The sequence below is a fragment of the Bubalus bubalis genome, chromosome 1 (assembly GCF_019923935.1).
Source record: "Bubalus bubalis isolate 160015118507 breed Murrah chromosome 1, NDDB_SH_1, whole genome shotgun sequence".
Classification (NCBI taxonomy): domain Eukaryota; kingdom Metazoa; phylum Chordata; class Mammalia; order Artiodactyla; family Bovidae; genus Bubalus; species Bubalus bubalis.
In genome coordinates, this window is record NC_059157.1 from 32,405,640 (window position 1) to 32,430,621 (window position 24,982).

Here is a 24,982-nt window from a genome sequence, read left to right on the forward strand (position 1 = left end):
ATACTTAAAAAGTGAAAAAAAAAAAAAAACTAGAAGTTAATTTTCTCTTGTACTTACCCAATTAACTTAAATGACCAAATATGCCCTTTATAGACTGCTTTTCCTGTCAAATATGCTGCTAAACACAGACAGTGCTCAAAAGACCATCACTTTTTGTAACAGATTTTCATAATCATATTGCCTCCTCTTCCTCTCCTCCCCTCTCCCTTTCTCCCGCCCTCCCCCCTCAATGCCCCTCTCTTTTTTCCTCTGGTCTCTTTCTGCATATTCTTTTGGTTTTGAGGCAGAGATCCAGTAGACCCATAATAATTATAAAATTATTATTATGAAACAATGTGATAATATGATTACTATTAAGTAATATGATTCTCTCCCCTGGAAACCCAAATCACACCTTCCCCCCTTCTCTCCAGTGTCTCTAATAGAAGTAAAAAGTATTGTACCATACTTGAAGATACTTTGTCAGTAAACAGCATCTCACACTAACTTTTCTATAATTGGACATGTATATCCAAGTGGGAATATATGCACCTATTTTTCTCAAAACACCTCCTTTTCAAAAAGGATGCTTGCTGTTTTGCATGCCCTAGGGTAAGTCAGAGGACTACAAACACAAAGAAAAGGACTTTTAAACTGCCACATCCCCACAAGCGGTTATCAACTCCTAATCTACAATAAAGAACACAACTATAGTACAGTTTGATAGAAGGATACATTTCATCCTACACATGCTCTTTATTGCATTAGAACCATCTATTATTTCACTGAAGTCATGGAACTCAGTTAAGACTGCCACCTATCACAGATTTGTTTGAAAAGTCAGAAGTAGCCCTTCCAAGACTGCAAAAGTATCAACAGGGCAGTAAAAGTCTCTTCGTCAACATCATCATTATCATCATCTGATATCTGATACGGTTTCAGTTCTTTATTCACATGGCTTATGAGTACATTCTATGACACTGACATTATTTGTATAGAGATTTATTTAAAGTAGAAACAAACAGGTTTGAATGGATGCTGTCTTTTATGAGACTACTATGTAGCTTGTTCTAGCTAGCCAGTCATCAGTTATTGAATCAAAACTAGCAAAAGAATTTCAACAAAATTCTTTCAGTGAATGAATCCTATTGTGGTTTTGCTATATGAAACATCTATACATCTTACAGCATGTTTCTGCATTTTGATAGTCTATGTTCTAATGACTGGCTAGAAGAATGCTTTGAAAATGGCTATTTAAGGGCATTAGTTTAGTGTTAAAATTGTTTTTAATGAATGTTCATAACTGGAAAAACACTGATGCAATGTAAATAATCCATTAATACAGAGAAGAAAATGAAAACACAACAAACACATTTCCTACAAAGTCTTTTTTCCCTGAAAACCAAGGACAATGCCACTATGGAACTTCATATGAACCTATAAAGCAGTTCCACCTTTATTTAAAAGTCCTGCACACTCTGGCTATATTAGAATACTTATCGGTGTTAATCTTAGAGTCTATGCTTTTAATATTTTATTTTATTGAGACTACAAGCATGTAGCACAGTAAGCAATGTAATATGGACCAAAGCCCAAGAAAATCTTCATGTGGTCTTTCAGAAAAGAATGAAAAGCTGATAAAGCTGAGACTGGCTAGACACAACTAAGAAACAGATGCAAATATCACAGTAGGGACAATACCATTCACCATTTTTCCAGGTTTCCAAAGAGGATAAAGAATTACCTCCACATGCATTACCTTTCATTGTCAGGATTATACCTACCGCCTTGTGAAATAAGTTATAATACATGCATGAGATGTAGATCTATAATTCTAAGAAATCCTTCAAAAACTCAACTAGAATGTTGATAATAAACAAAAAAGGAAATAACCTAAATGTATGTTTGCCACTTACACCCCAAAAGTGATAAAACCTTTTGATGAGCAAGAAAACACACCTTGAGGCCTACTGTATTGGGGAGAGGCTATTTTATCTGAAAACATATTAATGAATTGCATCTTCATGCTTTATCTAGTTCTTAGAGAAAGTTCAAATTAGGTCCCTCAAAGGATGTTTTAATTATGAAAAGCAGTATTTTGAGACTTGTACAAGCCATCACACTTGTTTGGAAACAAATGACTTCTCAGGATATAGAAGTATTACTATCAATCACCAACAAGTTAATTCTATATAATAAGGCAGGTCTGGATGCAAACTGATCCACTGTGGAATGCTGTATCTAAAATTGATTACCACAGCACTCAAAATGAATGCAGCCCTCCAAACCACTTCTTTGCTCAGAAACATTAATCTCAATTAGAAGGAGAGCTTCATAATGGTAATGCTTGGTATAAAAAAGTATGAAATAAATCAGTTTTTATAAGACACAACAATTAATCAGTTTTGAAAGTAAGAATTTTTTTTTTCTTTTGTTACTCACAAAAGTTCCATCAGGACTCTTAAAACAGCTGGTATCACCAAAATCAGGTTCTGAACGTGTCCTCAAAGAAGCTTCCATGAGATAATTTCTAAGACTCAGTTGCTGAAACTTTTCAGTAGCATGGTATTATTATACTGGCTTTGTAGTGCACTTCTTTATTCTGAATGCATGTTAAATTCCTCTCAACTCTCATCCCACTTTATAAAACAAATATAACTTTAATGGAAAATTCAAAGGAATGTATAATTGGTTGCAGATCAGAGTAAAAGTTTGATAGCAAATTACTGTATTCTTTCCGGCTATTCTCCATCTACGTGTGTTGTCCTGAGAGTCAAAACAGACATTTGACTATCAAAACACTGGTAGATAAGTAATGCATAACTGAACATGCTTAATAGATTTCTACAGCACATCTTCAATAAAAGGGCAGATTATTCATTAATGCTGCTGAAGACACTGATTCACATAAGTGCAATACCTGGATGACATTCCTCAGCCACCCAGAGACCAGGTCTTTTTAAGTGAAAAATAAAGCTTAACAGAAAGGAGGTAAATATATTTATACAACCAATATTAGTAAACTAATAAAGTTGTCTTTCTAGTGGTTTTCTATCAGACTTTGATCATTCTCAGGACTTATTTGCCAGTACTGTCATTAAAAGGATAAACTTCAGCATTTACAAGCACACTTTCACAGCTACTGCAAAAATATAATTTCTTGTACATGCAGCTGAAAGTTGATCAGGTATTTCTGGTAGCTCATTCAACTCACAATGATAGGAACACACTTTCGTCTGGATTCTTATTTGCTCGACTCTTTTACAAAGAGAATAATTATTCTTGGCTCCCAGAAGCAAAGATAAGAAGGACCAGCTTGAACTTGCTAACTGGATTATTATTGTTTAGCTAGGTTCTCTTTCCAAATAAATTTACAACTTTTCACTCTATTTAAGTGCTTTCATCTATTCAGAGGTAAGCATCCTTATCTTTCTTTGTCTTCAGCCTAATAAAGCAGGTTCTCTTTTCTAACCCAACAGACTCATGACACGCCTCCAAGATCACAGTATGAAAAGCCTCTATAATTTACATAAAACATGTCTTTCTAGAAAATAAACACAGCCATGCAAAATGATTCAATTTCAAAAAATAAGTAGTCAGAATTCTACTATAAATTCGTCTGGGTTATCTCAGATACCCAAGCAGTCCTCATCGGGGTCGATGTTCACTATCTATGGGCTGCTAACACGGATGCTCTTAGCACAGGATGCTAACAGATTTTCCAAATATATGAGCACTACTATAGATATTAGTATATAAGTTCATTTTTCATGAAAATTGTGTAGTATGTGTATAATAAATTTGTCTTACTCAAAGAAACTACTTCCCTCATAATACGTTGTTTAAAAATTAAAAATACTTTCTCCTAACAAAAAATAGTACTTGGGAGTAAGAGAAATACTAAAATTCATGTAAGGAAAGAGAAAAGATTGTTAAGAAAAATGCAACAGCAAAGAGAGATACAAGTAATCCTGAAATACACAATAGAATAACTAACTCATTATAACCCCACCCCCCCTTAAAGAATTTAGGAATAATTTGTGAATGCGGTGACATTTTAAAGTGGGATTAGCAAGTCTTATTACTGAACTAACCCCTCACTCTTAGAGCAAGAATTAAATATTTGCTCTGCATTTAGAATCACAAATCGAAAGTTTCAAGGCTCTTCCAAGAATTTCATATACTAAGAAATACAAGCTAAAAGTTTTAGATGATTAAGAATGTATTAAGGAATGCACAAAGCAAGGCTGTTGGCATATTTGCGAAATCTTTTGTTTCAACTGAAATATGAAAATCTATCATGAATTTTAATCACACAGTCTTAATTCTAAACTCTGTTCCTAATACACTAAAAAGTACTTCTCCAGGTAGGCAACTGGCCTGTGGGGTGTGTGTGTGCATGGTATTTTAAACAAACTCCCAAAAGAAATCAAATCACCAAGTTCTGCTCGGTTGCAATACCATCTTTTGGGATACTCTTCTAAGCTCTCCAAAGATGCCAGTCCTGTCTTTTTTTTTTTTTTCCTTATGACAACAGAAGGGAAAGGTAATTCCAGAACATATTTCTATTTCAGTGAAAAGACCACCCAGTGGATTCTGCCAGAGCCTGCAAATGTTTGACAAATACATTGTCAGAAGATAAGAAATAGAGTATTATGAAGAGACAGTCCTGTCCTCGGTATCTCGGCTGTCTGGGGCCCTGTAAAAGTGTTTGGACAGCGCTCCCTCTTCACTTCCACTGCACTTACCCCAAAGTCCCCCGGAAACTTTCCTCTAGCTTTAAATTACAATGACTTCAGTAAACAAAAAAGTATTTGCTGGATAACAGGGTAAAATTACTCCTTACCCTTCCTCCGCAATAAGAATTAGTAGCAGGTTATCACTGCAACCACCTTAAAGGTGAGGCAGTCACGGAATTCAAACTGCATAAGGTGTTCAGCAGAGATCGGACGAACACGAACCCACCTCCATCTAAGATAGTTGAAGCTGTTGTAAAAATATTTCACTCTGTTGTGAAACACGATACCAAGTTGCAGACTCAGGAATTTGTGCTCGTTATGCCCGGTTCGGGATATTTGCTTGTTTGCCTGCAGCCTCACCCGGAGTTTCAAACAGCTCAAGTTGCAGTCTAGACCCACCGTTCCCTACACGATCCCAGCCGCTTTCTGCCTCCAGTCCTTCCCAACTTGGCTCCCCGAGATTTGGAGAAGCCAATTTTCCACTTCCCCGGAAGAGAGGTCACATCCCAGGCTCCCCACTCGCTGGAAGCCCCACAGGATCTTGCGAGACTCCTTCCTACTCACACAGAGGACCTGGGGCCGCACCACGAAACTGGGGATCGCCCCGACCAGAGCCGGGCGGGCTGGGCTCCCTGCCCCCACCGAGCGCCCCGGCCCGGCTGCCTTTCCCGGGGAATCAGGCAGCCCGGGGCTCCCCGATCTAGGGGGGCGCGGCGCCCAGATCCTCGGGCGAGAAGCAACCCGCGAAGTTCCCACCTGAGCTGACAGCCCGAGGTGTCAGGCGCGAGGGGAGGGGCGGGCACGGGGAGGCCGGGACCCGGGAGGCCAGCCCCGGGGAGAGCCTGCCCGCCGCCGAGATGCTCTGGGGGCCCCGGGGCTGGCCAACTTGGCGGCGCCACCCAGCGCGGCTCGGAGAACCGCGCCGCAGCCGGGCCGGCCTCCCGCCCGCCTTCCCTCCGGCTTGGGCGCCACGGCCCGGGCACTAGGACCCCCGAAAGAAAGAGGGCGCGCCGGCGGCGGCGCCGCACTTACCGCGCTCGGCTTGCCGCGCCGCCCGCTCGCTGCCCGGCCGCCGCCGCCGCCGCCGCGTCCACCCGAGCAGCGCGCGCGCGCGCACACACACACACACACACTCACACACACACTCACACACCCCGCACTTGGCCAAATTCAAAGGAGCCGGACGCGGGGGAGGGGGCCCCGCCGGGAGAGCGGGGCGGGGGAGGGGGTGCGGGGAGGGGGTCTCGGCAAGTGTTACAACTTCCTTCCCTGCGCACCGCCTGGCCGCGGCGGACGAGGGACGCGGCGAGGGGAGGGCAGCGCGCGCGGAGCGCCAATGAGTTCACTTTCTTTTTCTCCCCCGCGCTCTCCCTCTCTCCCTTCCCGCCGGCCCCTTCCAGCCTCCTCCTCCTCGGCCGGCGAGGCCCGGGCCGGAGTTTTTCGGTCCCCGGCCCCCCCGGGGGAGCCGGAGAACGGAGAAGCGGGTGAGATGAGCCCGCAAGCCGGGCGGGCGCAGGGCCCAGGAGGGGTACCCGGGACCTGAACGGGGTGACGTGGGAGACGCGCCGGGCCGAGAGTGCCTGGGCCCCAGGCGCGTACACGTGTCCGTGTGTGTGTGTGTGTGTGTGTGTGTGTGTGTGTGTGTGTGTGCGAGAGAGAGAGTGCAAGAGCCGAACCGAGGAGCCTACCATGCTCTTCCCCCGTGCGGATTCGCGGGAGAGCCCAATCGCGGGGCGAGCTGGACCGGCCTCGATCATTTATAATCCCGGACTCCTCCGCGCCGCCACTTGTCAAGATGACAGGTACTTTATTTCTTCTCCTTCTCCTTTATTCGGAAAGAGAGATTCCCAGTTTACTGCCTTTTTCTGTCAAATGGGATTTGCCGGACTGAACCACGATCGCCGCCCCTCCCTTCCTCCCGCCCTCCTCCCGGCCGCGTCGGGTTCGGTAAAGCACCGAGGCTCCCATGCTGCGACCAATCAGGGCATCTACTACTCCGGCCGTGATTTAGGGGTCATCCATGAATAACACTTCACGCTGATGAATGGCTCTGGCCGCCTCTGCGGCTCCAACGAGGGGTCTGCCCGCCGCTGATTGCAAACACTAACGAACTTAAACAGCGCCCACTGAAATTCACACGCGCCAGCAAATTGCTTGGGGTACGCGCGTCGAGGCGGGCGGGGGGGGGGGGGTCTGTCATTCTCCTCCCCGTGGGGCCTGGAGGAGGAGCAGGGGGAGGGGGCGGTAATTGCTTTGGACCTAAGTGTAAACGCTTCTCTGTGTAATCAAACCTTTAACCTTCTTCCAAAACTACTTTTCTTGATCTTCCGTAGGGTGGGCATTTCAGGTCAGCTGAGTCACCCGAGGAGGTGGGAGTGCAAGACACTGCCGGAAAGATAGATTTCGAGGCAGAAGGGTGTAATTAAGGATTTCCACCCCCCGGTAGGCGGCCCGTCCGTCACAGAGCCTCTGAAAATGACCCGCGCCTTCCCTTCCAGAGTGACCTCTCGTCCGAGGCTGAGAAGTGTAAATGACCTTCGAACAGGGAAAGTCTGAGTCTCTGAACACTCAGGCTTCATCAGCAGCCCCGACGCGGCGCTGCCGGAGAACAAGTGTCCGCCCTGGGGTTTCAGCTCCAGGACTGCTGCAAACGCGCCCCGGTCCGGGCACAGATTCTGGAGTCCCCCAGAGGCTGCACACTCCGCATTCTCTCTCTCTTCTCTCTCTCTCTCCCTCCCTGTTCTCCCCTCAAATTAGCAACCGAAGGCCACCCCTGCCTAGACGATGCTTGCTCTGGGAAGAAATAAAAAAGTTTACTGCTGTGCACTAGGCACTGTCACTTTTTACTCACTCAAGTTCCCCGGGAAACTCCGGGCTTTTCCGCCCCAGTCCACCCTAGCAGGTCTTCACAGGGCTCCTTCCCGGGGTAGCTTTAAGTTTAGTCTGCTCCGGAGTTTTGGAACAGCCAGCCCGAGACCTTAGCAGAGCAGACCGCATGCTCTTCGGCCCCGCGGCGGGCACCTTTCGGTGCCGGGACCAGCGGAGGCAGAATCTGGACGTGTTCGCTCCGGGAAGACAGGAGCGCGCATGGCTCCTCTTGGGGCGCCCTAGCGTATTGGGGGTGGGGGGCGAGGTGCTGCTGAGGAATAGTGTCCCGCGCCACCCAGACATGTTCTTGGAAACGTGGCAGAGGGGCCCCCGGAGCCTTCTCCTTCCACCTCCGCGTTCAACTTCAGAACAGATGATTCCACCGACCTGCGTCCAGCCCTACTTGGGCCGGAGGAAACATACTTGGCTTTTGTAAGCAGGTGCAGAATCAGACACTGACTAAGCCCTCGGAAAACAAGAACAATGCCTCCGAGAAAAGCCTGAACCTTTAGGATAGAGTTTCGCCAAAGTTTGGGGATCGAAATGACAAGAATATGTGAACTTAAATTAGTGTATCGAGTCCCCCAGTCTGAGTTCCCAAAGTTGCTAAGTGACTAAGCGCACTGCCACGCATTGCGTTAAGAAGTAGCAATCATACTTGAGCAACCGGACTGGCTCCCCGGCCTCCTGGGGCACCAGTGATGCTAAGCACCACAAACATATCTTTGAGGGAAGAATCTACAGTCGCCCTGGGGGTGGATCAGCCTCCTTCCTGCCACGTGTATTTCACATTGGAAAAAACAAAACAGCAACAACAAGGTGGTGGGAGCAGATTACTAGCCTCCTTTCATTCTCGCCATTCTCATTTTCTTAAGAAAACTTGTCAGTTAGGAAGGTACACTGGAGATGTGACTGACAACCGCACAAACACAAAATTTGCATCCTTGACAAGATCAGAAAGAAACTGGAAAGTTGATTCATAAATCACTGTTTGTAGTCCAGTTCCCACGAAAACATATTAAGTGTTCAAAACTTTCCTAGGGTATCCAGGTAACACCCTGCCCTGGTTCTTTCATGCCTTGTTATCTGGGGATACACACACACACACACAGAACAGACACAGACATGGAAAAGACACTTGGACCCATCCCAAAGGGGTTAGAAGAGCTAAATTACTGGTAGAACAGGTGGGAGCTGGGGTGAGTGTTTCTCCTTTTCAGCTCCCCCCTCCCAGAACCCTCATTAGAGCTAATGCTGGTAATAAGCATAAGAAACAATAGAACTTATAAAATTTAGAAATGGTAATAAATCTTGGAGCCTGTCTGGAGTCCAGCTCTCTGATACAGGATATTCAAAGTTTTTCAGTAGGTGATGCTGAACATTCACACTAATTGGATGCAGACAGAAGACTCTAGAACTCATTAATACGGGCCCCTTGCACTCTCTGCCAGGAGTCGCTGGTGGACAAAGCAGGCAGGTGTCTTGAGCAACGAATTCAAGCCTGAGGAAGCTCAGCCTGCAATCCAGCATGTTAAGTTTCGGGCTTAGCCTTTTCTTCCTTTATTTTTCCCTCCCTAACAAAGAATTTCCATCATTTGAGGCCCTTAGGAAAAGCTGGTGTTGTGCGGTGCCAAACTCCAGCGCACGCTTTCTCCTCCAAATGAATCCCTGGAAAGCAGGCAGCTTGCTACGTGACCATCAGGCGTTTTGCCTCGCTGAGCGGTTGTCGCGGGAGGGCCAGGACGGGGGCCCCTGCTCACGCGGTGCCCTCGGCTGCAATAAAAACTCTAGCGAGCAAGGAGAAATGCAAGACGGCGCTGTCTGTTTTGCAAACCTCTGGCCGCTCACTGCAAACTCTGGCGGGCTGCTGCGGGTGACTTTGCCGGTTTAACGCAGCCGATCCTGCGGGGGGATAAATAAGAGGGAGCTGGCGGCATCGCCCTCCCGTGGGGCCCCCTTGTCACACTGATACGCAGCTCTCCGGGAAAAAAAAAATGCTGCCACGCTCCCCTCCTCATAGCCCCTACTGTGTCCCCTGGAAATGTAGGCCTTCAGCCCTTGCAAGCTTCTGAAGAGAGCTGGGGGAGGAAGCCAGTGGGCAGACCCTCCAGCTCATTTTTCCATTAGGAAGGGTCTGACCGTGCCCTGGGGTCTGGGAAGGGGTGTGGGGGGGGGGCGTGTCTTGCCCCTCCGCTGAGGCAGGGCTGCCAGCACCTGCTCTGAGCCTCCAACCACTTCCCACCTGAAGGTGATGCTTGTCCATCATAATAAGCTTCACAGAGCCTTCCCAGGAGGGAGGCTGTTGTTTGGGGGCTGTCAGTTTTCTCCTTCTGTCCTAAAGCTCCAGCCTGGAGTGTAGGGCCTGGGTGGCAGCTGTTCCTGCCTCCCTCCCGTGGGGAGCAGACGGTCCCCCCCCCCCCGCAGCCACTTCCTCCTTTGACAGGGGGGCTTTCAGGCGTGCAGAAGGAGAGCGCTGGACAGGCAGGTAGGAGGCTCTCCACCGAGGCTTGTGAACACCACTGGACTTTGGAGGTATTCTGTGGACTTACTACACCTGCTCTAAGGAGCTGAGGCTGAAGAGGCCTGCTCAGGGCACTCAGATTGGGGAGTTGCCTGGGCTGCATTCTCTCTCACTGATCAGACTCCAGAGGATGATGAGAAGGGGAGGAAATGCACCTGACCTCCCAGCTCCTCCTTTGAAAAGATCAGGAAAGCCAATAATGCATAGGAAGGAGGTTAGGTCTCAACTGGGGCTTCCCCTGGTGGCTCAGAGGGTAGAGAATCTGCCTGCAATGCAGGAGACCCAGCTTCCATCCCTGGGTCGGGAAGATCCCTTGGAAGAGGAAATAACAACCCACTCCCGTATTCTTGCCTGGAGAATCTCATGGACAGAGGAGCCTGGTGGGCTGCAGTCCATGGGGTCCCAAGAGTTGGACACAACTGAGTGGCTAACACACTTCACATGTCTCAACTGAGAACAAATAAGTGATGAGTCCCTTGAAACAGAGGCTGGGGCTGCTAGTCAGTGAGGAAGGCAAATCACTTTGCATGTAGCAAGCAATTAATCTGGAACAATCTACATCGCCAGGACTGGACTTGCACACAGAATGTCAGGGAGTGCTAATGTTCTCATCAGGTGTTCTGTTTCCCCCCTCTTTGCAAAAATAAGTGACCTGTTTCTCTTGATTGTTGGGTTGAGGGAAACCACAGCACAAATACTCTGACTTGATCACTGACAAAGTAGTAAAATTAAATGACTGTTTGTAGTGGAAAATATGCTCATTACCTTTCATTTAAGCAAGATAGGGCTCTCTTAAGGCACACGCCTTTTGGAGCCACTGAGTGACCTGGTGATCAGACAAACCAAACTTTAAATGGGACCCTGTTTTTCTGGGACATTACTTTCTGTTCCTTTGCATAAACCAAGCCTGCAAGTGCCTCTGATCTTCGGTGGGAACACAGCTGTGGAATGTAACCCAACTGCTGACTTGGTTTTGCTTGAGCCACCTAAAAGACCTGGTTCTATGAAGGACTTGGAACACAGAGGCATATTTTCACACTTTGGGTTAACTCCATATATGGGTTTAGAACCTGCTACATTATTATTCCACAGGCTTCCCTGGTAGCTCAGATGGTAAAGAATCTGCCTGCATCACAGGAGACCCCGGTTCAATCCCTGGTCAGGAAGAGCCCCTGGAGGAGGGCATGGCAACCAACTCCAGTATTCTTGCCTGGAGAATCCTATGGACAGAGGAGCCTGGTGGGCTACAGTTCATGGGGTCGCAGAGTCGGACACAACTGAGTAACTTGAGCATGCACATCATTCCACACTAAAAGATGTGTTCTTTATCATTAATAGTTATCCTGGAGTGCCTTGTAAAATTTGTCATGTTTTCTATAAACTTTTTATTAAGTTGTATATGTACTGTATTTAAGGTATACATATAGTATATAGTGTATTCTAGATATAAGTATATAGGGTATTTAAGGTAGGCTGTAGCAAGATTTATCACAAATTAGTGACACAGGATAATTTTGTTCATGATACAATGTTCATTAGCTATTTCAGAATCCAGTCTGTGAGTTAACTTGTAAGCATAGGTTAAAAAGGGCTTCCCTGGTAGCTCAGCTGGTCAAGAATCTACCTGCAAGGTAGGAGACCCTGGTTTGATTCCTGAGTTGGGAAGATGCCCTGGAGAAGGAATAGGCCACCCATTCCAGGATTCCGGCTTGGAGAGTTCCATGGGGTTGCAAAGAGTCAGACATGACTGAGCGACTTTCACTTTCACTTTTTCATAGGTTATCAAAAAAATTAGGAATCACATGGTTATAATTCAGTATAAGATTCACTGGAAATCTCCTCATTTTCCAGTAGTATCCTCCCCTCTCCTCCCTTTGCTGACTTTCTACTCTGGAATGTTCTGCACTTTCAGCCCGCTTTCTACTTATGAAAGTTGAAAGCACCCGTTAATGATCTTCCTCGGTATTTTCTGTGTGTAATAAGTGATGGCCCTGTCCTTTGCTAAGGGCCTTTCCCAGTAGTGGAGGGCTCCTGGAGCATCAATCATGGACTTTATTCCTCTTTAAACCCACAGGGTCCAGCACAAAGCACTGTCATGTGGAAGATGCTCAAGAAATGGTTGTTGAATGAATGAGTGAGCGCATGGATAAAGTATTTTCCTTGTGTTCAGTCATCCTGACTTTCTTTAAAAAAAAATGTCCAATAAAAAATTGACTTTGAAAATATATTTATTAAGTATGCTTGTCTATTTTCTTGCCCATCTGTTTTGTAATGGCACATAGTTTAACCATTTGAATCATGAGAGCAAGCCACATGATTTTAGCTCTGGACTTAATGGACTTAGCTCAGAAACATTAGTGGTAGTAAAGACAAAAATAATAGGAAAAGGCAGAGGCCAATTTGATTTTCCTCTTATTCAGTAAGATGCAATATTGAAATGTGGGGAACAACGTAGTAAGAACCTATTATATGCAGATGCTCTTAAGAATTTTCTATCAAACGAGGCACGATGTATGAAACCTTTTTTGTCTTCTGAATTTCCTTTGGATTTTTACTGGTAAGAAGTGAGGAGCCTGAGATGACTGCTTCTCATTTCTTCAAGACAAGGGTTCAGCTGGTATTGGGGAAACAATCTCTGTTTGTTCCTGTCTTCTCAGGGGGAGTGTTTCTAATTGATCTGGCATGGAATTTAGTTGGAGATGTATATGTTGCAACTGAAGCAGAGATCCTGTATGCTTTGTAAACTGATAACCATACAGGCCTTATTTGAAACATTTGAGGATTTTCAACATTACCCTGGGTTAAATTGAGCTATAAATTCTACTCAAATGTATATGTCTTGACAAATTCATCATCACTTGAAGAGAGATTCAATCCATGCTCCCCTCAGATTAATAAAGATGATGACCGCTTATCACAAATGCAAAGGTTCGTGGTGATAAAGTGCCATAATGTTGTACTTTGCACTGTTTAAATGCAAATTACCCATATTAAGCAGACATTTTCTACTGTTATCACTTGCAGTCGAATGGAAATGTTTAAAAATGATCTCTGGGTAAAGAAAAGGATATAGAGGCAAATCTATTTCCTCTTACCTCTTTTCAAGTGCACTTCGCTCTCATCGGGGAGATTTAATTAAGCAAGCTCAGCTAAGCTAAAAAGCAAAGCGGCTGGAAGTTACTTCTTACGGAAACAGATTCAGGACTTTTACAAAATAATTTATTTACTGGTCTTCCTTTAGGGATCTGAGCCATCGCAGAAGGTTAAAAACACAACAGAACTCTAAGGCTTCCCCTTGCCTCCTTCTGAATATCAAATTTACAGCTTCCACTTTGTTACAGATAATAGTACCAAGTTACAGATGTTGATGGTCCTTCCCTAACTGCTTTAAATTGCCTTGAAAAAGATACAGTTTCTTTAATTAAAAAAGCTGCACAGAACTAATCCCTGTAGCTGAAAAAAGAAAAGTTTTAAGCAATCTCTTTCTGCTCGGAGAGAGAAAGGCAGACAATACCATAACAGATCAGAAACATAAGCTATAGTGTGCAGCGAGGGGCACAGCAGGGAACTGAATTCTGCTCCGACTGTGTCATTTTTTAATCCCCCATCCCAGTTTTCCCCCGCCTGACCTCATGCTGAGATGAAGTTATCACAGAAGACAGCTTTACTCTTACCAATGAATCCAACCCTGGATCTGTATTATCCTTAGCAGATCAAAACACCGCTTTCATCAAATAGCATTATCTGCATAAAAGGCATGCAATTGCCCGATAATTTCACCCAAACTATGCTATTCATTTAAAGGACAAGAAGAGAAATGTAATTCATTCTTTTTGGGTGGGTGGGGGGAGCGGGAGCCAAGAGTGAAGCAGAGGCAGAGCCTGGACAAGCTAACTTACCCCCTTCACCCATGGGAACTTTTCTGTTTTTAAACACAAAATCCCAAGAAGGGGTCCATTTAAAAGTCCCCCTACTCCTGCGCTTTAAGATTAATTGTTGGAGCAATTTGGTGCAGTTTGACTGACAATAAGTGTAAGTTGTGTAGAAAACTGGCAGTGAGAAATTACAAAGCTTGCTGATGCCATTAGCCATGCTTCCCTGAACCCCAATAAAAACATCATATCCAGTAAAATTGGAGAAGCATAAGAATGAGCTGAGCAGTTGGATGGAGTTTAACACAGCCTTGCAACACTGGGGGAGGTGATCCTCCTGGAAGATCTTTCTCTGCATTATGAGAAGTTTGAATCTGGAGGCTGGGAAGACAGAGATGTATCCCACAATTTTGAGTGGATACTTGGAAGCATATTTAAGAAACCTGAGGAGTGAAGTCTAGGCTCTTTCTGATTTAGAAAATACTTTAGCCTCCTTCAGATTTTTCATTTTATGTTGAAACAGTGTTCTCATTTGCACTGTAGATTGTATAAAATGTTATAATGGGGTTCTCTTTAATAATGGATTTTAATTCCTTATTGAATGACATCAGTGGTTTTGCTCAAGGTATCGTGATAGGTTACAGCAGTCAGACAAAATCATTTGTGTCAAGTAAATGGAATTTTCTTTACTTTACTAAAAAGGACTAAAACTCCTGTGTGGGTGACATGTTAGGTACATGTTAATATCCTTTATAATATGTATTACTCACCATATAATTTGAATGATGTAGCTTAAAAATGTAAACCTTCTGCTCAGCCCTTTTAGAATTTACTCTGTAAACTGACCCTGTAAGAAGTCCAGCTTAATGCCTACCCCTCCATCACCCAGAAAACATCTACACACAAAAACGTGTAGGACAAACAATCAGAACTGCTTGGGGAAAAAACAACAAACAACAATAACGCCGTTCATATTGGAGACTAGGAATGTTCCTAGGAACTCAGGAGACAGGTGAAAGGGTAAGAGTTTTCCCCTTGAAAGAAACAGTGTTTCTATAAGAAATTAATCATGGTATGTTTGTCATCACTGGCATTTTAATTACATGTGTGTATTCTCTAAAGCGTTGAAATATAATTAATAATTAGGTTTTTTTTTTTTTTTTATACCAACTTCCTGAAACTACAACTCAGTACCGAAGTGCTCTGAGTCTAACATATGTGTAGATCCATGGTCTGTTGAGTACTGAAGTTCAAATTCATGTTTCCAAAATAGCACTTCATGACATACAAATTATCTTAAATTTAATGTGATTAAGCATTAAACGATGGTATTTCCTTGAATTTAATGACAGTACTATTTTTATGTCAAACTTGATTACAAGAACCAGGTTTCAGAACGAACTGTTTAAAATCCCAAATCATTAACAGATCATTTAGGGTTCAGTCACAGAAAACTTCTTGTCTGTGAAATATCAACTAAAGACAGGGAGGCAGAGGGGGGATTTCAAATCTTGCCCACAAGTGTGTGTGGTATATGTGAGGCTGATTTGAGAAGAAGTCAAAATTTTGTCTGCAAATGCCAGAACAGCTGTTTACATCAACAAGACCATCACGATCAACACATGCATGCCATTCTGGTTCTAATTCATGCTCATATACTATTTCCTCAAAATAGCCAAGCACATCACAGGACCATTGCACCCATCTGAAATGGAGATGGTGAGAAAACTGACTTCCTCAAGACTTTAGAAAATTTCAAAGCCATGCGGGATTTTGATCTTTTACTCTGTACTTTCACTCCAAGCCTGTGTTTGATTCCAGCTGACTTCTCTCTGAAACTGGATCATTCATAAATCTGGATTTCAGAGGTAAATTCAATCACAGTCACATGAGCTTTTTCTGAGAGGCTCAACCATCATCTTCATGGGCTGTGGAATAGTTCGTTTTCAACAGTGCTAGTCTCAGAGTACAAGCTGCCCAAGCGGGACACGGAAAGGTATTTCTAACATCTTAGGTATTCTCTTGACTGAAACTCTTGTGCACCTTGCCTCACTGTATGAGGACTGCAGAGCCTGGCTTGCCCTGGACGGCAATAAATTCCTAAGAGAGGAGAGTGGTAAAGGAAGGCCATGAAAAGACTAAAGGACTCAGGTTGGAATCAAGCAACTTCTGACAGGCTACATGATCTAAGTTTTCATTTCTCTGATGAAGATGGAGCTCTGAGTTCTGTTGGGTTTTAGGAGAAAATGGAAGAAGCCTGGCATTTCTAGAGAAGATTAGGAGAAAGAAGAATCTGGCCTGGGCAGAGTAAATGTCCTATCTACTGGTCACTTCTTTGCTAGCCCTTGCCTCCAAATCCAGTGCTTTTATCCCCCAAATCTATGAAAGACCAAGATGTGTCTTTCCCTTCCTTTATCCTTGGATAAGATATCTAGGAAGAAAAAAAGTAGGTCATGAGAAGACTATGAGCTAAGAGTCTATAAAGAGAGAGGAAATTGGCAGAGGGAGAATCCGAGTTAGGGGAAAGAGAAGGAACAATGAGCTTAAACTGAAGATAAACTTGGAGGATGCTGGGAGGAAGAGACAACTATATTCAACATCTTGTGATTAAACCATAATGGAAAATAATATGAAAAAGAATATATATATTGATCACTTAGCTATATAAAAGAAATTGACACAACATTGCACATCAACTATACTTCAATAAAATTCTTTTTAAAAAGAAATCAACCTTTACAGTATTTCAAAGACTTTGATAATAAACAGGTTCCATATTAAAATTTGATGATTATCTTGATACCAAACAGGTTGACAAAATCAGTAGTAGCCCTAGACCAATGTTTTTTCTGATCGTGACCTCTAGACCACCTGTATCAGAATCACCTGGGAGTTCTTAATAAAATGTACATTCCTGAGCCCTGTCTTAGCTCCATGGAATCAGAATCTCCAAGGATGGAACCAATATATTAGCGTTTTTAATAAGACTTCCAGAGCATTCCGGTGCACAGGGATGTCTGAAAAGTGTAGCCCTGGGCTAAATACTTTACATAACGCAGCTAGGTGTTTCAGTTTTTATCATTAGCCTATTCAAGAGAGGAGAAGGAAATGGTAACCAGTATTCTTGCCTGGAAAATCCCATGGACAGAGGAGTGTGGCAGGCTTACAGTCGATGGGGTACAGAAGATTTGGACACAACTGAGAGGCTTCACTCGTCAAGAGAAGTTATTGCAAATAAATCTAGTGGAAGTAGTTTCAAAAATGACACATTCCTGTTTAAGGAACAAACCCAAATTCACTAAATGAAGAAGGTGAGAATGTCTGAAGACATTCCAGGTGAAAATTCAGTAACACATCAAAGTTGGATTTTGAATCATTTTTTAAGAGTAGTAAAGTCAGTAAGTTATAAATTAAGAAAACGTTTTCTATGTATGTTAATAGTTGGATTACTGAGTACAAATTTTGGCTGAACACATTGTTTGATAGTACACATATGATTCTAAAATTATATAGAGTTTGAATGAACCTTTAAATATGTATTAGTTCAATTTATTATCAAAAATTAAAGAATTCTTTGTGTGAGATGGAATGGGACTCATTCAACATGTATACTTTTAACAGAAATCAAGAGTAAATATATCCAAAAAATTACGAGCTGTCTTTGGAAGCCAGTCATTTTACAGATCAGCATCCCAGGCTATTTCCAGGATAATGGTTTTTCAGAAGTAGCACTTAAGTCAAAAGCCCTTAAATTTTTAACATAAATCATTCTCTTTACCCTACCATCACTTCCTTCTTTTGCAATTACTTGTCTCTGAGGGATGTGACTTTCAACAAAGTACTATTGTTATACTAAGGATGTGATCTTGTCTTCTCTTACCTTTCATATTTAAAGTCCTTATTGTGAATAGTGGGGGAAACATTCAAATAACTGTTTTTATATTGTCTTAACTACTGGCTGGCTCAAATTGAGTATACCTGGCTCAAATTCAGCCCTTCCTCCTACCCCTTACCCCTCCCACCCCCTTCACCTTGCCTACATAACTTCTTTCTTGCAGATAATGTACCTAACATGCATTATATCCTATAATCATGGTTAACAACTTCAAAAATAATTACTGTTATTTCTCCTATTTTAAAGATGAGTTCACTGAAAAGTAAGTCATTTGTCCAAGGTAAGCGGAAGAGCCAGGATTGATAACTCTGATTCCAAAGCCCGAACACTTAACGATGACACATGTTTCCTCCTTACTAGAAACAGGAGGAATAGAACCATAAGTTAGTTTAGCTTTTATACACACAGACAAAATCATGTACACACAAAAATACAAAGTAAAGCTTAGTGAAAGAAATGTCTCTTAAAAGAGAGACAACCTGAATGAGAATGCCACAAAGAAAACACCTCTTTCTTTTGCTTTATTCTGTTTTTTTTGCAAAAAGTTAAGTATTTTACGATTTAAAAAAAATGAACTTGACAAGACTTTCTGAGTCCTGTTCCAAAATAAGGTTATTCATCTTTCCTTGTGTATAAACAGATTTACAATAAAAATTGCCCCCAATATAACATATTTTATAATGTCATTCCTTTATCTGAGTTAAAGTTACTGGGACCATTGGCACATATTACTCTATTAAAATAATGGCTTAAGGGACATCCTTGATGGTCCAGTAGCTCAGCCTCCATGCTCCCAATGCATGGGGCCTGGGTTCGATCCCTGGTCAAGGAACTAGATCCCACATGCCACAATTAAATATCCCTTGTGTTCTTGTGTTGAAACCAACACCTGGCGCAGCCAAATAAATAAATAAAAATAAATATTTAAAAAAAAAGATGGCTTAAGGTTACACTTACAGAAGATTTCAGTTCCAGAATGATGATTCTCTCTTCAATAAATAATCTCTTCAGGGTAGAGTTAAGTCACTAGTCTAAGGTTTAGATATAATAAACATTTTGAATGATAAACATTTGTGACTCTGATGAAAAATTTCCAGGAAGGCTGTAACTGTTCCAATGGCCTTCAGCTTGTAGAAGTTGGTAATTCTCTTTAGAGGACCAGGAAAGTTAAGCCAGGCAAGTTGTAAGCTTGCTGCTACTTAAAATTACAAATCATTGAAAACTTGTCCATGAGAACACCTTAGGGAGTAAATGTGGATAATAATGGTTTATGTGTGGTTGCAAAACAATAATGAACCTGTCTAATCGATTGTTCTGAATAGCAGTAGATCACAGTGGAAGGAAGAAATACATATCCTTATCGACTCTTTGTGTGTCCTGTAACTTTTCACTCTTGGGATTTTTGAATGGTTTTATCTTAATTTTAAACATTTGTTTAATACCATCTGCACAGATCCAAAGATGAAAGAAAGGTATACAGGATTGCTTAAGTGGTTCTCTTTTGTTGCAGCAATACATTATATTGAACCCATTCAATAACTACTTCTAAATAGTGAAGAAAATGTGCAAATTAACCAAATTCACTGTTTCAGATGGGGGAAGCAGATTTCTCAAAAAGTGCCCTCTGAGGTGGTTGATGTAAAGCCTTAATTTATTACACTGCTACTCAAACCCATGGTGGAACAATTTGGTGACTGTCAACACCCTCGTAGTTCAGTTGGTAAAGAATCTGCCTGCAATACGGGTGACCTGGGTTCAACCCCTGAGTTGGGAAGATCCCTTGGAGAAGGAAATGGCCACCCACTCCAGTACTCTTGCCTGGAGAATCCCATGAACAGAGAAGCCTGGTGGGCAACAGTCCATGGCGTCACAGAGTAGGACGCAACTGATCGACTAAACCACCAAACACTATGTGACTGAGGATTAATCAGTTATAAAAAGAAATGTGATTTGTATGTGTATGAGTTTGATCCATTTCATCTTACTAGTGTTGATTTTCTATAATTATCTTTTTCTGATATAAAATTTTTGTGAAAATACCACTAGTGGAATTATGTTTATCTAGACGAACTGATTTTTAGGTTAGTATTTCAATTCAGTTAAACTTTTATCTGGAAGGGTCATCGATTCTTTAATCTTGATAACTTACATTGGACCCAAATATAAAATCCTAGATTTCAATTAAATTGTATGTTATTTTTATAATCATGATTTCATAGACTACTCTTTCTCTCTGAATCATATTTAAGAAAAAAGCATACATACATTTGCTCTGCCTAAATTTAGAAAAATAACACAATCTAATTTGGAGTGGTGAGCTATTTTGATTATGGTTCTGTTCCTTTGCAATATTATAACTAGATTAGAAACTTTACAGTAGGAAAATTATTAGCTAACTCAATATAGAGTTGTATATTTGGAGATCCCCACAGGTATATCTGCATATTGGTGTGTGTGTTTACTTATGTATATGGATGAATAGATAGATGATAGATAGATGTCTACATTTTATATCTAAATTTCTTATTATAGCTTTATAGTTTGCCTTTGTTTTAAAATAAACTAAGTTAACACAGTCACTTGGCAGCAAACACTGTTGGATGATTAAAAAATGATACAAATAAGAATTTACCTTAGTTTTCTTAATTTACTATTTTCTTAATACATGTTTATACCTATAAAAGAATCAGTGCATCATAGAAAACTTTCAGTCTGATTTATTTACAAATCTCAGTTGTCAAAAGGTTTATTTCAGCAGTATAAAGTATAATACCATTCTTTATGTGGGATTCATTCTCTGATTACCCTTTTCTGATTATCTTTTTATACCTAGAGCCCCGCCTTTTTTTCTGAGTTTTCCCTAATTGGTGACACATTGTACTCTTTCAAATGAAGTGGTCCTGCTAATGCATTTGACAATTTCAGTTACTTTATTTTGTAACTTTTTGATCATAAACACTATACCTCAAAAATTTTTAATACTTCTTTAGGAAGCAAGAATTTTGAAGGGTGAATTCTGATTAAAATTGGATGATATAAGTTTGTCTATATGTAAAAATACCTATGTGCATATTTTCCTTTGCTTTGTCTAATATTGCACATTATGGAATAGAAGTAGATTTTGACATCTGTAATACAAATATTCTAAGCTCAGCATATTTAGGTGCTAGCTCATATTATATATGCTTAACACAATTTACCTACTACTTACTGCTTTTTAAAAACTATTTGCCTTAGCAACTTTCCTGTTCACTTGGTATTTGTTATGTGAACTAAAAATGACTTGATGGTGATATACTCTGTGGAATGCTAGCTCTCACTTGGGAATGCAACTCTTATTCTCATTTTTTTCCACATGCTTTGTTGCCACAGATCTTTCTGTGTAACCTTAAATTAAGGCGTTTTCCTCCCTCATGACCTGGTGTAATTTTTTTGTAATATGAATAATCATGATGACAGAATTAATTTGAATATGAAAATATGAGGGAAAAAGTCATTACATTTAAATTCAAATTAATTGTTAGTTTTGTGGAAGTGATAACGAGCAGACTGAAATTTAGAATGTCAAATAAAAGCTACTTTCTTGAGTTGATTTTTTAATTTTTCAAGGGCTTAATTTAGTATAAGGGATGAATTAAAAAGTAACAATTATTATATGATGATAAATTGAAAGAACAGATATTTAATTCAAAGCTTATATATACTTTAAATGAAGATTTCCAAAATTCTAAAATTTACAGAGTAAATTCTAATTGTTATACCATAGGGTGATGTTTCATTTTTGGATATATAGAAAGATAAATATAAGTTAATACTGAGTTCTTCTCCTTAAAGAAAATGTGAATTTCAAGTTTCTTTTAATAGGGAGAAAGGAGCAATTAAATGGATATTTTAAATTGTTGAAAAAAAAAAGTACACTAAAACTCAAATTTTATTAATAGTTCTTTTGCTAATAGCATAACTACAGACTACACTAAAAAGTTTCTGCACAGAAAAAAAAGTATTAAAAGGCAACATCTATTATAACAGAGAAATGAATTACCACATAAAATAGGGCTTTTGAGTTTTTCTTCAGATTTTATTCTGTGGCTCTTTTGATCCAAAATGAGAAAGTAGAGCACTATAACAATAGTATTTGGTAATGCAGACTGATGAACTATTTAGAAAAGTCTACTATAATTACTAAACAAACCTATAATTCCTTATACTGTATATTATTAGCTTCAAGTCACCATAATATATATAAACTAAATTTCTGCTTAAAGCAGCTTAAACTTTCTAAAAGCAAATTAATTTTTTCACCCAAAGCAAATATTCATTTAATAACTTATATTTGATTTATAATACATACCTGGCCTAATTTTTATTCAATTTCCTTAATATTCAAATTTGATCACAATAAAATATACTTCAGCAAAAGAAATTTGACAAAGATACATAAGAGAACTGCAATTTTTCCTCATCCCAAGTTAATATCCTTTTCTAAATATCCTAGTTTGCATGCTATACAGACTAAGTAAAATTTAAAACAAAAATTTAAAAGGATTGCTTACTTGCTGACTTCGTTTTTGAAAAAAGAGTGTTTCAGTAAACTTTGTCTTGCTTCAAGAGAACAGAGCGCCTTTTAAAAATGCAGCAAATAGTTTCAGCATGATCTTTTCCTTTATGTTTTATTTAAAATGTTAATGGAGTAAATCCACAATTCACATAATTTATTTGGAAACACTTTTGTTCAGAATAATGCATTGTAAGAACAGTGATATACAGGCAAGTCCCCTTAAAGAACATGCATCAATTCAGCTCCCTTTTGAAGCATATTGCAAATGCCCTCTAACAGGGCACAGCAACATTACATAAATCATCTTATATGAAAAATTAACATGACATCAAATATTTATAAATATTAATGTGTATGTTAATATAACCAAAGCTGTAACAAACAATCATAACCTTGCCAAGTTTCCTAGGACAGGTGCTGCTGATAATGATATCCATTATCTCTGGAGGAACGCACAATTATGAAAGTTATACACAGGATGCTATGTTCTTAGCTGCTTTTAAATTTATCCATTAAACATCTACCTTATATATGATACTAACCCTTTACGCACACATCCTTAAGAAACAGAAAGGCAGTTTGTGTGATCAAATATTTTAAAAATCATTTTTATTTAATCATTTATATGGTAAGTCCCTGATTTTTCATGACTTTAAGTATAATTGGAGCATATGGTGTCCTACAAATAAATTCACTTGGATTCATCCTATCAACATGCATTTAAGTCCACATGTGCGTTTAAACGTATGTATGCTACTCCTTGTCTAAAAAGCCACCCTTTGCAAAGATGGATTTGGACTCTGAAATTTAATATGCCATGCTGTCTCTACTCTGCCCAGGAAAAAGTTCTCTTTCAGAGTGTCTGAGCTGAGAATAAGGTGCATGCATGCTAAGTTGCTACAGTCGTGTCTGATTCTTTGGAACCCTGTGAACTGCCGTCCTCCAGGTCCTTTGTCAGTGGGGTTCTCAGGCAAGAATACTGGAGTGGGTTGCCATTTCTTTCTCCAGGGGATCTTCCCAACCCAAGGAGTGAACCTGTGTCTCTTAGGTCTCCTGCATTGGCAAGCAGGTTCTTTACCATGAGTGCCACCTGGGAAGCCACAAAATAAGGTGAGAGTTGGTAATTCTTGGCTTTGTCTGAACTTGGGGGTGTTGAGTCCTGAGGTAGAGCTTCTGCTCTTATGCCATGGGATCCATGGGATCCATGGGTCATAGGCATGGTCCTCCAGCAAAGTTTTATTTGGAGTTCTTTTTTCAGATTTAGCACCATCAGCAGGTATGGTTAATTCAGTCAACAAAAACTAAAACAACATAATTTCAGATGACAGGGGGAAGGGTCACCATTTTATATAAGTGCATATTGCTGCAGGCTCAGTTGAATCAGATTTGGAATTCAACAGGTTATCAAGGGTAAAGCAAGAAGATAACTTTGTGCCAAGTTGTGTCCTACTCCTTGCACCCTATGGACCACAGCCTGCCAGGATCCTCTGACCATAGGATTTCCCAGGCAAGAACCCTGGAGTGGATTTCCATTTCCTTCTCCAGGGGTAGATAACTTTGAGGACAAACATATTTTTGGGCTAAAGATGCTTTGCTTCCCTGTCAGAGAGCTTAATAAGAACCTTCTTGAATCTACCTGCCTAAGTCTGCTCCCAGCTAGCACATTCTTCACTGTAGACCACTCAGTTTCGATTTACAATCTGACTCACCAGTGTTACAAATAGACCCTGCTTTTGTGGTGCTGGCCTCTGGAGAGAACCTGTTCTTTGTCACTTACGGTGAGTATGGGTTTAACTGAGGGTGGTGGGGAAGAGGTATGAACCGTGTTTCTACTTTATAAAGACTTTTGTCCATTTCTTGGATCTAGGATTCTGTTTGGGCATTTTTTTTTTTTTTTTGGATAATAATACTAATTCGACTTATTTTGTTCTCTGAGAAAGAAAATATGTAATAAGTAAGGTCTCAAGTAGTTAAATAAGTAGGGTGGCAATATACAGCCTTGACTTACTCCTTTTCCTATTTGGAACCAATCTGTTGTTCCATGTCCAGTTCTAACTGTTGCTTCCTGACCTGCATACAGATTTCTTAGGAGGCAGGTTGGGTGGTCTGGTATTCCCATCTCTTGAAGAATTTCCCACAGTTTATTGTGATCCACACAGTCAAAGGCTTTGGCATAGTCAATAAACCAGAAATAGATGTTTTTCTGGAACTCTCTTGCTTTTTCCATGATCCAGCGGATGTTGGCAATTTGATCTCTGGTTCCTCTGCCTTTTCTAAAACCAGCTTGAACATCTGGAAATTCACGGTTCACGTATTGCTGAAGCCTGGCTTGGAGAATTTTGAGCATTACTTTACTAGTGTGTGAGATGAACACAATTGTGTGGTAGTTTGAGCATTCTTTGGCATTGCCTTTCTTTGGGATTGGAATGAAAACTGACCTTTTCCAGTCCTGTGGCCACTGCTGAGTTTTCCAAATTTGCTGGCATATTGAGTGCAGCACTTTCACAGCATCATCTTTCAGGATTTGAAACAGCTCAACTGGAATTCCAT

At 41.1% G+C, this 24,982-nt stretch overlaps 1 protein-coding gene across 3 annotated transcripts in view; it reads right to left on the reverse strand.

Moving 5' to 3' along the window:
• The window catches only part of TENM3 (teneurin transmembrane protein 3), a 1,064,917-nt gene that overhangs the window by 621,722 nt on the left and 418,213 nt on the right, over positions 1-24,982 (reverse strand). The window contains exon 1 of one of the 3 annotated variants that reach the window (XM_044938511.2): positions 6,407-6,615. The exons of 1 other annotated variant lie outside the window; for it this stretch is intronic. The gene's annotated coding sequence lies outside the window, so the exon portion shown is untranslated. Of the gene's footprint in view, positions 1-5,750; positions 5,773-6,406; positions 6,616-24,982 lie in introns of those variants that run through there. One more of the 3 variants, XM_044938515.2, reaches the window with a different exon arrangement.